Source organism: Homarus americanus, unplaced genomic scaffold (genome assembly GCF_018991925.1).
Source record: "Homarus americanus isolate GMGI-L3 unplaced genomic scaffold, GMGI_Hamer_2.0 scaffold24694, whole genome shotgun sequence".
Lineage (NCBI taxonomy): Eukaryota > Metazoa > Arthropoda > Malacostraca > Decapoda > Nephropidae > Homarus > Homarus americanus.
In genome coordinates, this window is record NW_024732780.1 from 8,334,383 (window position 1) to 8,345,917 (window position 11,535).

General features: G+C 44.2%; 1 protein-coding gene across 7 annotated transcripts in view; it reads left to right on the forward strand.

The window, feature by feature from the left end:
- The first annotated feature begins 3,140 nt into the window (after positions 1–3,140).
- The window catches only part of LOC121869052 (KN motif and ankyrin repeat domain-containing protein 1-like), a 52,311-nt gene continuing 43,916 nt past the window's right edge, over positions 3,141–11,535 (forward strand). For 6 of the 7 annotated variants that reach the window (XR_006089500.1, XM_042370150.1, XM_042370156.1 and 3 more), the window contains exons 1-2: positions 3,141–3,408; positions 8,968–8,996. The gene's annotated coding sequence lies outside the window, so the exon portion shown is untranslated. The remainder of the gene's footprint in view (positions 3,409–8,967; positions 8,997–11,535) is intronic. The other variant, XM_042370151.1, reaches the window with a different exon arrangement.

The following is an 11,535-nucleotide window of genomic DNA, read 5'->3' on the forward strand; positions in this document are numbered from 1 at the left end:
TAAGGTAAATGTTTACGACACAGATATCACTAGAAACTGTTTTTTTTATTTCTTTATTTTTGTTATACCCTGTACTTATTGTTTTGATGATTTTAAGTTTATTAAAAGAAGCGACAACTTTCTATTATAATTTTAAGTATTTATTAGGATTTTTTTATTTACTCTATCCTACGATCTTAAATTTCTTGTTAGTGAGCAGGGCATGAAAGATGAGGGAAAAAACTGGGTAAAAACACGGCGAACACTGTATTATGCTAATAGTGTGTACAGAAAAAAAAGAAACCAACTCGCATTTTTCCTTCTAGTGATAGCTGTTTTGTAAACCTTTGCCCAATATAATAAATATTTAAGGAGGCAAAAGTTACAGGATACCTTCATTGAAATCACAAGAGTGTACACAAAGAATGTCAGTATATGAAACGCCTTAAAAATATAAAATAGTTTCTGTAAAATATGGGACGATACGTTTAAGAGAAAATTTTGTATTCCTGGTTGTTTCTATGGGTAACTCAAGCAATGTTTATTAAACTTATCTTATTGATTAGTATTATGAGTGTCATCCCTTAACTGATCTTTTATGTTCTTTAGATGAATTATGTTTCTTTCACGATAATAATGAGTTGTAATCTTTATTTTGACAGATATAGATACACAACCTGGACGACTACAGTGTTTTGACGGCACCGAGTGTGAGCTCTTACAAGACCAGATTTGACCAACACTGGAGCGGGTTCAGGTACATTCAGGAGCCGGTGCATGCCCAGTATTTGCCAACAGTGCGTGACAGAGACGTGGCCGCTCGCCTAAGCTACTAACGAGCCGATCAGTGGTGAAGAGGATAAAAGTAAGAAAAAAGTACGGGTTACGTTAGGTTAAGTGAGTTGTGTTAGGTTAGGCTAAGTGAGTTATGTTAGGGATGATTAAGTTAGGTTGGGTTGTGTATTGTGAGGTAGGATTTCACCGGACAGACGCCAGTAGGGCCCAGGGACACTGTAGGTAGAACAAGAGAAGGCGTGGTACAACACTCGTAGGTAAACATTGATGTCGACAGTACATCCGCTCATTAACATTCCTCTACACTGTGTTACGTTCGTGTTGTGTTGACGGCTGTAGAATTAGTAGTAGTAGCTAGTGAGTGAGTGAGTTAGTTAGAAGTAGTAGTGGTTATTAGTTAATTAGGAAGTGGTTTGCATTTCTAAGAAGAATATTATGATTTTTTGACTGGTATTGGCTGTAACTTAGTAATATATGTATGGTTATAATATTAGTGATTATAATTACATTACTTTAGTTATCGATCATCTAGGTCCGCTCACCAGGTTTTACGATCAGCCTCGAGTCAGCACCTATCAGCGCTTGTCAGCACCTGTTGTATATCTCATAATGACTTCATCACCTCAGTATTTTGTATCATTATGTGTTCAGTATAGATCTACAGTATCCTAAGTAAGGATCAGCGGCCAGCTCACGTATTCCTGGCATTATTATTAAAGATTCTCATACTTAGCCCACCAACCTGTTCCGCGTCGAGTATTATTTTATCACACACACACACATACGTACGTTCATTTAGATTTATCACACACACACACGTTAGGTTCTATGGGCGTTAGTGGGCGGGTTTATTTAGGTATATGGGTGTGTGGCCAGCCTGTGTAAAGGTCACTTGGACTTGAGAATTGGGGGTGGAAAGACTGCAGTAATTTTGCCGGTTATATTATTTCGTGTGTATGAAAGTTGTGTTGATAGAACTTGTTATTATTATTATTATTGTTATTATTATTATTATTATTATTATTGTTGTTTTATTTTTTATTATTATTATTACTATTATTGGATTCGCACAACTACATACATACACACACACTATGATATATCCAGTATTACTCTCTACTGCACATAAGACGCACAAGTTAAGAAACTACAATAAATATCTACCCGTATCTATCTATCTATCCAATCTGTTTGTCTGTAATTGAAACCAGGAATCGATAAGTTACCCCTCTAGAACATTCCTTCACGCGCTAAATACATTCGTCACTGGAGTCAGGAGAGGCGGGTATTAAGTTCACTGAACGCTAAAGGAAATGCTGACGTTCTTTACTGGGTGGAATAATGTGTCATGTCTCACTTAAATACTTTTTGAGTTCACTTATATGATAATAAGTAAAGGTGTTGTTTTTGTTTGTCATTTGAGAGAGAGAGGGGTAGGGAGGAGAGAGAGGGGTAGGGAGGAGAGAGAGAGAGGGGTAGGGAGGAGAGAGGGAGGGGGTAAGGGGAAGAGAGAGGGGGGGTAGGGAGAAGAAAGATAGGGAGAGAGATACCAAACAGGCTTAGAAAATTAATCCCATTAGAATTGATAGCAGAGTGAGATAGTCGCCTGTGTGTGTGTGCGCGTTAGTTTTTTGTTTATTAATATCTGACGTTAATGACCTGATCGATTGCTCATATATAAGTATTCTTGTATTTATTTATTCATATTTTATATTATTTTATATTTTTTTTAGATTTTTTTTAATCGTGTGTAAATGTTTACTATCTTAATTTACTTCATAATTTGTAACTTGATCAGACGTCTCGTGTTTACGTATGTCAAGTGTATGTTTTGTTGTTGTTTATTCCTGGTGTGATTTACTTTTCCTGTGGTTTATTAAAGGGTGCAAGATAGCGTTTATGGCCGTGTTCAGCTTGCGACATTTTGTAAGCATGTGGGCATGTGTAGGGGAGGAACCCGTGTCCGAATTCCTGCCTGCCATCTTTATACACTTTTTTGGTGACTAATCCCGCGAGGTAATGCTGTCAAGTATTCATGGTGAGTCGCCTTAATGTTTACGTCGTGAGGTAAGCTCTTGATATTCGCGGTAAATATGACAAATTACCAGCGATAAGCAATTAGAAGACGCCAGGTCAGTTGGATGTTTTGATACCTGGCTGGTTGTGTTGTGTGGGCAGCAAGGTGAACAAAAAAAGTCATTCGAAAATGTTTGCCAGTGTCTCAGGACCTTAGCAACAACCAATACAAACGAGGGAAAGCGCAAACTCCGCCGTGATTGGTGGGACTGGCAACCCACGGACCCAACCTTGACAGGGCTCGTGCACTCAGACCTCACCATTCCTGGGCTGTTCAGTCGAGAGCGAGATGTGAGGGAGGGAGGATATACGAGGCTCCCCACATTATGGTGAAATACTGCGAATGACATAAGTGAAAAAAGAACATATAAATTGTGGCTTTACATATCTATTCACGGATGATAAATGTGGAGTAGAAACACGGAGTGACGGTTGTTATATGAGGAGCTGTTTGACCGTCCGTGTCGAGTTTCTTGATATTTTTTGAAGACGTGTGGGAGGCGGCGAGATGACCAGCTGACATCTCCTGCTGGACCACACTGCCCACACCCTCTCCTGGTGAGTGACACTTGCTATACCGGGGCGCAGTGACTGAGGCACACCGGGTATGCCCCTCCGCTGGGAATATTTATACACCTCCCGGCATGATACACAAGGCATCGTGGCGGTCACTGATGGAAAATCTTAAAATGAATCGTCTTATTTTTACTTTATTTTGAAGATTGATAAATAAATTGACAAATAGAGTAAATAAATTAATAGATTGATAGATGAATAGATACGTAGTTTTTCAATTTATCATACAACTTTGGATTACCATTTACAAGGTGAATAAACATTAAATCCAACAGTCTTAAAGTGAGAAAGAAACCTTAAACTATCCCTTGTGTTGTGGCGTAGATACTGAATAGCTCGTTGGCTTGTCTTAGTGGGGCCATTAATCATTTACCACACCAATTTTGTACCTATGTGAGGGCAGGTCATAGCGCCATCTGTTTGTTGACATACTTATGATGCAACCAGTACTGTATTCCTCTGACCTGCTTGATAATCATTTCTTAAGTAGTTTAGAGATTTATAAGTGAAGGGGAGTAATGTAAAGTAAGTGTAAGTTGTGGGAGTGAAGATATTGTTAGTGTAAAGTGTGGATTAATTCACAGATGTGTTCTTACCACATTCTCACACACACACGCCCACACTGCTGTCCCCCCTTCCCTCCCTCCTCCTCCCCTCTCTCTACCCCCTCCCGCGACCCACACTCACGCCCACCGCTCTACACCTACGCCCATACAGTCGCCGCTTCCACCACTACCACAACTTTCTGTCTGTATAAACAACTCCGGTTCATGGCAAGATACGAACTGTGCTGTGATTTTTTTTTAAACAATTGTGGTTACCTCACAGTCACCAAGATTCCCAATTGATCGTAAGTTATTTTTTGTCAGTAATAATAATAATAGACTGACTGTGCAGGAATTTCGACATTTTGCGTACCTCTGTTTGTGTGTGTGTGTCTGGGTTAAGTGAACCGTTTAGATGCGTTCTCACATCTCCCGAGCGACTGAAATTTAACCTTCGGAGAAAACTGACTCTAGTACATGAACTGATTACATGAGGGAAAGAATTTATATTAAACCCTTTGAAAATCCGACCAATTTACATATCAGAAAAAGAAGGAATTTATCTTCTTTTAAAAATCCAACGTATATAATACATTTAGTAAGAGGAAAGTGTTAACGTAAGATCCCTTGAGAATTTAACTTACGAACCTTAGAGAATTGAATATTGTCGTAGCTGCAGTGAAGTGAAGAATTTAGCTTAGAAATTTCATGAGAGTTTTTGAGTTGGAAGGAAGTCAGTTGTCAGATCTCAACCGTTAAGATAATTATATACGTACTCTCTCTCTCTCTCTCGTATCTTTCTTTTTGTCTCTTTCTCATTCTGTTTCCATCTCATTATCTTTTTTTATCCTTGTTTCCCATTCCCCCTTTCTCATCATTACGGTATATTTTTGTTTTTCTTTCTCAGTATCTCTCTCTCTCTCTCTCTCTCTCTCTCTCTCTCTCTCTCTGGATGTTTTGTAGTTGCTAATCTACAACAGTTAATCCCATAGCTGTAGAGAGAGAGGGACTGCCACCTAGCAATTTCCTGCAATTTGCGTCATGTTGCAGATCTTATCACTGATGCAGTAAATTACACGGATATTATAGGGGTGACTGGTGTTGAGGTAGGGGTGACTGTATAGGAGTGACTGGGAGGTGACTGTATAGAGGTAGCTAACTGGTATTAAAGTGGGGGTGACTGGGAGGGAGGGGGTAAGTGTATAGTATGGGTGACTGATATTGAAGTGGAGACAAGCGTATCTAAGTGACTGAGAAAGGTTGACTGGGTGAGATTTAACTGTATTGGGGTGGGTGGAGGGAGGGGAGGTATTATAGGTGTATTATTACCTTCCCTGTTTAGTCGTCTGGAGATCATATCACATCTCTCTGTCTGTTGGTCTATTTTCTCTTCTTAATTCTCTCTCTCTCTCTCATGGTGTGACCTTGAGGGAGAGGTACCTGAAGGAGAGGCAGCAGCTGTAGGTCTCCATCAGGTAGGTCACCAGGTGTTCTGTAACAACCTGTCAATCAGTGATACCTACCTTAGTCAGGATCCTCCGTCACCCCTAACCCAACCAAACGCCAACCTAACCTAATCAAACCCAACCCTAACCAAACGCCAACCCCCTACAACCAAGCTAACCTAACCACCAAACGCCAACCTAACCTAACCAACCAAACGCCAACACCTAACCTAACCAACGCCAACCTAACCTACCAAACGCCAGCCTAACCTACCTAACCAACAACCAACAAACGCCAACCAACCTAACCTAACCAAACCCAACCTAACCTACAAACGCCAACTAACCTAACCAACCCTCTTATACAGTATATATAGGAGAGGAGGGAAAGGGATGGATGGAGGAGGGGGAGGAAATGGATGGAGGAGGAGGAGGGAAAGTAGGGATGGATGGAGGTGAGGAGAGGGAGGATGGATGGAGGTGAGGAGGAAAGAGGTGGATGGAGAGTGAGGGAGGGAAAGTAGGGATGGATGGAGGGAGTGAGGGAGGGGGGTAGGGATGGATGGAGGGAGGGAGGGAGGGAGGGGGAGTAGAGAGTGAGTCAGGTAGTTAATGGCTAGTGAAGGTCGAGATAAAGAGATACCTGTAATCTTGAGGAGCAGCAGGTGAGGGAGGGGGGTGATGTTTACTGGTGGACGATCGGACATACCCTCCCCTCACTCTACCACCCCTCACCCTACCCCTCACCCTCCTCACACCCGTCCCTCCTCACCCTACCTCCACCCCCCTCCTCCCCTCACCCTACCCCCTCACCTCCCCGTCTAGCTCAGGTGTCGGTCAAGACAATAGAAGGTGGTGGCTGTCTTGTCCTTGTGGCTGTCTGTCTGTCTGTCTGTCTGTCTGTGTCATTGTTCATGTACTTGTCTGTGTGTTAGTCTTTGTTTTCCTTTGGTTAGGTTAGGTTAGGTTAGTGTAAGTTAGGTTAGGTTAGGTTAGCGTAAGTTAGGTTAGTTTAGTAGTAGGGTAGGTTACGTTAGCTTTAGGTTAGGTTAAGTTAGGTTAGTGTTAGGTTAGACTAGGTTAGTGTAAGTTAGGTTAGACTAGGTTAGTGTAAGGGTGCCTAATCTTCAGGTGATCAAGTAAATAATCTGGTACACCTGGTCTATTCCCCGATTAACATTTTAACATTCCTTTACCTGTGCAATCACGTACTAGAACAGGTAAATCCAGGTGAGTGTTGTGGTGGTGATAGGTTGAGGTGTGGCTGGCTTGGCTGTCCTTATTTCACCGTGTGGCTGGCTTGGCTGTCCTTATTTCACCGTGTGGCTGGCTTGGTTGTCTTATTTCACCGTGTGGCTGGCTTGGCTGTCCTTATTTCACCGTGTGGCTGGCTTGACTGCCCTTATTTCACCGTGTGGCTGGCTTGACTCTCCTTATTTCACCGTGTGGCTGGCTTGGCTGTCCTTATTTCACCGTGTGGCTGGCGGCCCATTTCCGTGTGGCTGGCTTGACTCTCCTTATTTCACCGTGTGGCGTTGACTGTCCTTATTTCACCGTGTGGCTGGCTTGGCTGTCCTTATTTCACCGTGTGGCTGGCTTGGGTCATCACAGTAGTTGGTCAGGATAAATATCGCTATTTTCTGACGATATATTAGTCATAGTGTTTTATTGTTAGTCAACATAAGAGTTATAGAAATATTAGTTGTTGTTTTGGGATATTGTTGTTGTTTTTCGATATTGTTGTTGTTGTTGTTTTGGGATATTGTTGTTGTTTTTGTTTTGCGATATTGTTGTTGTTTTGGGATATTGTTGTTGTTGTTTTTGCGAGATTGATGTCGTTTGTTGATGTTATTGTTGACACGACATGAAACAAGTGAGGTGCGCCAGGCGAGGGTAACACCAACGAGAGGCCAACTACTGCTGCTGCTTGTGCCGTATGCAAATTAGTACGAGAGGCGAGTTTACAGTCTGCTTTGTTGAATATCTAATTAATGGCCGACCAGGTAAGTAGGTAGGTGGGCGGGTGGGTGGGTGGGTTGGTAGGTGGGTGGGTGGGTGGGTGGGTTGGTAGGTGGGTGGGTGGGGTGAGGTAGGTAGGTGGGTGGGTTGGTGGTGGGTGGTGGGTAGGTAGGTGGGTGGGTTGGTGGGTGGGTGGGTGGGTATGTAGGTGGGTGGGTGGGTGGGTGGGTTGGTAGGTGGGTGGGTGGGTTGATAGGCAGATAATTTACCTTACAGTGATGTGTCAGGTGTGGTGTGAGTCATTGTAAAGAGGCTTCAGGTGTGGAGGTGTCATTGTAACGAGGCTTCAGGTGTGGGAGGAGTCACTGTAACGAGGCTTCAGGTGTGGAGGAGTCACTGTAACGAGGCTTCAGGTGTGGAGGGAGTCACTGTAACGAGGGTGTGTTGCCTGCCTGGGTTGTAAATGACCAGGTGTTGTGTGCGTGGACGACATTATTAACTACGGCCAGGTGTTGTAACTACGGCCAGTTAACTACTGCCAGGTGTTATAACTACGGCCAGGTGTTGTAACTACGGCCATGTGTTATAACTACGGCCAGGTGTTTTAACTACGGCCAGGTGTTGTAACTACGGCCAGGTGTTATAACTACGGCCAGGTGTAAGCCAGGTGTTATAACTACGGCCAGGTGTTGTAACTACGGCCAGTTAACTACTGCCAGGTGTTATAACTACGGCCAGGTGTTGTAACTACGGCCATGTGTTATAACTACGGCCAGGTGTTTTAACTACGGCCAGGTGTTGTAACTACGGCCAGGTGTTATAACTACGGCCAGGTGTTAACTACGGCCAGGTGTTGTAACTACGGGCCATGTGTTATAACTACGCATGTGTTATAACTACGGCCAGGTGTTTAACTACGGCCAGGTGTTATAACCACGGCCAGGTGTTATAACTACGGCCAGGTGTTGTAAGGTGTTGTAACTACGGCCATGTAACAATATAACTACGGCCATGGTGTTATAAACCACGGCCAGGTGTTTAACTACGGCCAGGTGTTATAACTACGCCACAGGGTGTTATAACTACGGCCAGGTGTTATAACTACGGCCAGGTGTTATACGGCCAGGTGTTGTAACTATGGCCAGGTGTTGTAACTACGGCCAGGTGTTGTAACTATGGCCAGGTGTTATAGCTACGGACATGAATTTTCTTTTGGTGATGAAGGCTGTTGGTAGTGGTGGTAGGCGTAGTAGTAGTAGTAATAATAGTAGTAGCAGTAGTACTACACACGTGTGTTTCTTGATATAGTGTAGTCTTATCATACTCTCTTATCTCTCTCTCTTATCTCTCTCTCTCTCTCTCTCTCTCTCTCTCTCTCTCTCTCTCAGTAATTTACGGCAGCTGTTTGTCTGTCCGTATTTCCGTCTCACCTGAGTTTGTTTACGTAATTAAGTGACAGGTGTGTAGCGTATTTAATTGTTGTCGTTTATTTATTATACACGTACACCTACCCACACACACACACACACACACACACACACACACACCATCGTGGGAAAAGGTTGTATTGTCAACTTTTTTGTTATTTCCAGGTTGTGATGGTGGCAGGTCGAGGCTATAAGTAAGTAACCCGGATATAATGTTGTTTGTTTTGTGTATGTGTATACTGGACCCACTTACCTGTAGTGTACAAGCTACAGGTAATAGTCACTGTTATCTTAGGCTCGCTACCACTACGAGACGAAGATAAGACAACACAATGTTATCACTGTGTGTGTGTGTGCGTGTGTGTGTGTGTGTGCGTGTGATAAAAACCTATCCCAATGGCTTCAATTATGTGTGGAGCAGTAGGAGGAGGGGGGGGGTAAGGATGGTAGAAGGAGTAGGGAGGGAAGATGGGAGTGAGTGAGGATGAAAGGGAGTAAATCCTATACATCCTGGCCGCCCTGGGAGTCAGTAGGATGAGTCATGGCTGCTCTGAATAGGCTTATGGTAATGAAGAGAGAGAGAGAGAGAGAGAGAGGCATGGCAGACAAAGAGAGAGATGGACTGACGGGCGAACAGAGAGAGAGGATTAATCACAATAACAACGATTGACAAGCGTATCGAATAATAATAACAATAACACAAATCAGCTGATGGGAGTAAACAAAGTGTAATGGAGGGGTAGAGAACAGCTGATATATGTAAACACAGACAGGTGGAGGGGTCGTGACGATACTCCGGACCCTCGTAGATTAACTTCCGGATTTCTCCACTAATTTTTGTGAACACTTCTACTCTACTCACCTCCCCTCCATCTCCTCCTCACCCCAACTTTCCCCCTCCCCCCCCTCACACCACTCATGAGCGGCACTTGTGTTGTGCAATAAGTGTCACAAGCCTAGAGACCCAGGTTCGTATCCCACTGACAGTATTATGGGTCGGAGTGGATTCTAAGAGGTTCGTTCGTGAAGTGAAATTGATTTATTTTTTATTCCGCCTGTGTCAATTTATACTTATGGCATCAGGTACAAGTTGATTAAAAAGTGACGCAGGTAACCATAACACCTGTACATATCCAGACAGGTAGACGTGGCAGGTAACATCGTCTGCCGCACCTGAGCTTCACCACAACAGAACGTCATAGCCAGGGGGAAGACACTAACGCGGGATTAACAGCGCCAGTACGAGTAATCATCAACGTCTGGTAATTACACCCGAACCGGTAGTGACTGGCTTGGGGGAAACTACGTCTGTCGAATGTTAGCCTCGTGTTGTGCCTGCAGTGGCGCTGAGGGGGTGGGGGGGGGGTGACCAGGACGGAAGCCCCCTGACAGGACGCTGCCGCTCTGGTGGAAGACTGTCTGACCTTCACCCTGCGAGACCTCCTGCAGCACTTACACCCCCCTCCTCCCTCACCCACCCCCCTCCTCCCTCACCCCCACCTCCCTCCCTCACCCCCCTCCTCCCTCACCCCCACCTCCCTCACTCACCCTTGACCCCCACCCGCCCCCCTCACCTCCACCCTTACAACTCCCCGCCCCTTCTAACAAAAGTCGTGGGTGGAGATGAGGGAGGACAAGAGGAAAAACGTTTGTAGTGTGAGGTGAGGTGAGGAAGAGGGTGAGGTGAGGGAGTGAGATGAGGTGAGGTGAGGAAGAGGGTGAGGTGAGGTGAGGTGAGGAAGAGGGTGAGGAAGAGGGTGAGGTGAAGTGAGGGAAAGGGAGGTTGGAAATTGCACTAAGCCTTACGTCATAAAATATATCCACATCTCTCTCTCTCTCTCTCTCTCTCTCTTCAGTTATACAATTTATTATTCAACTTTACCGTTGCAGTGGAGAGAGACACGGAGAGAGAGAGACAGAGACAGACAGCCTTAACAACATCAACCTAGAGTAGTCGACTTGTGAAAGAGACCTAGGGGCACTTGTAAGCCCGGACCTACGGCCTAGAAAATAGTGCGTTAATGTTCGAAATAAGGCAAACAGAATATTGGGTTTTATATCTAGAAGTGTAAGTAACAAGAGTGCAGAGGTCTTATTGCAACTATATCTTGCGTTAGTCAGGCCGCACCTTGATTATGCGGTCCAGTTCTGGTGCCCCTATTATAGAGTCGGTGCAGCGAAGAATGACGAAAATGATTCCGGGACTTAGAAACCTTCCATATCAGGATAGGTTAAAGAAACTTAACTTGTATTCCCTAGAAAGACGAAGAGTGCGGGGAGATATGATAGAAGTATTTAAGTGGGTGAAAGGAATCAATAAAGGGGATATAGATAAAGTTCTCATAATATCCGGGCAGGATAGAACTCGGAGCAACGGATTCAAGTTGGATAAGCTTAGGTTTAGGAGGGAGATAGGAAGAAACTGGTTCACAAATAGGGTGGTGGACGAGTGGAACAAGCTTAGCAACTTTGTAGTAAGTGCTGGAACTCTGGAAAGTTTCAAAAGGAGGCTAGATAGATTCATGGATGATAGAGAGTGGTAGTAACTCTCGACAGGAGCTGCCATGCACAGGCCAACCGGCCTATTGCAGACTCCTTATGTTCTTATGAGAGAGAGAGAGAGAGAGAGTTCATAAAGGTTGGTTATAACATCACCAGTAAGGTCGCACCTGTGTCCTGACGTCATCTTTAAATACGGTCTTGTTGTGGGTGTTGTAGTGTGGGTGGAAGTGG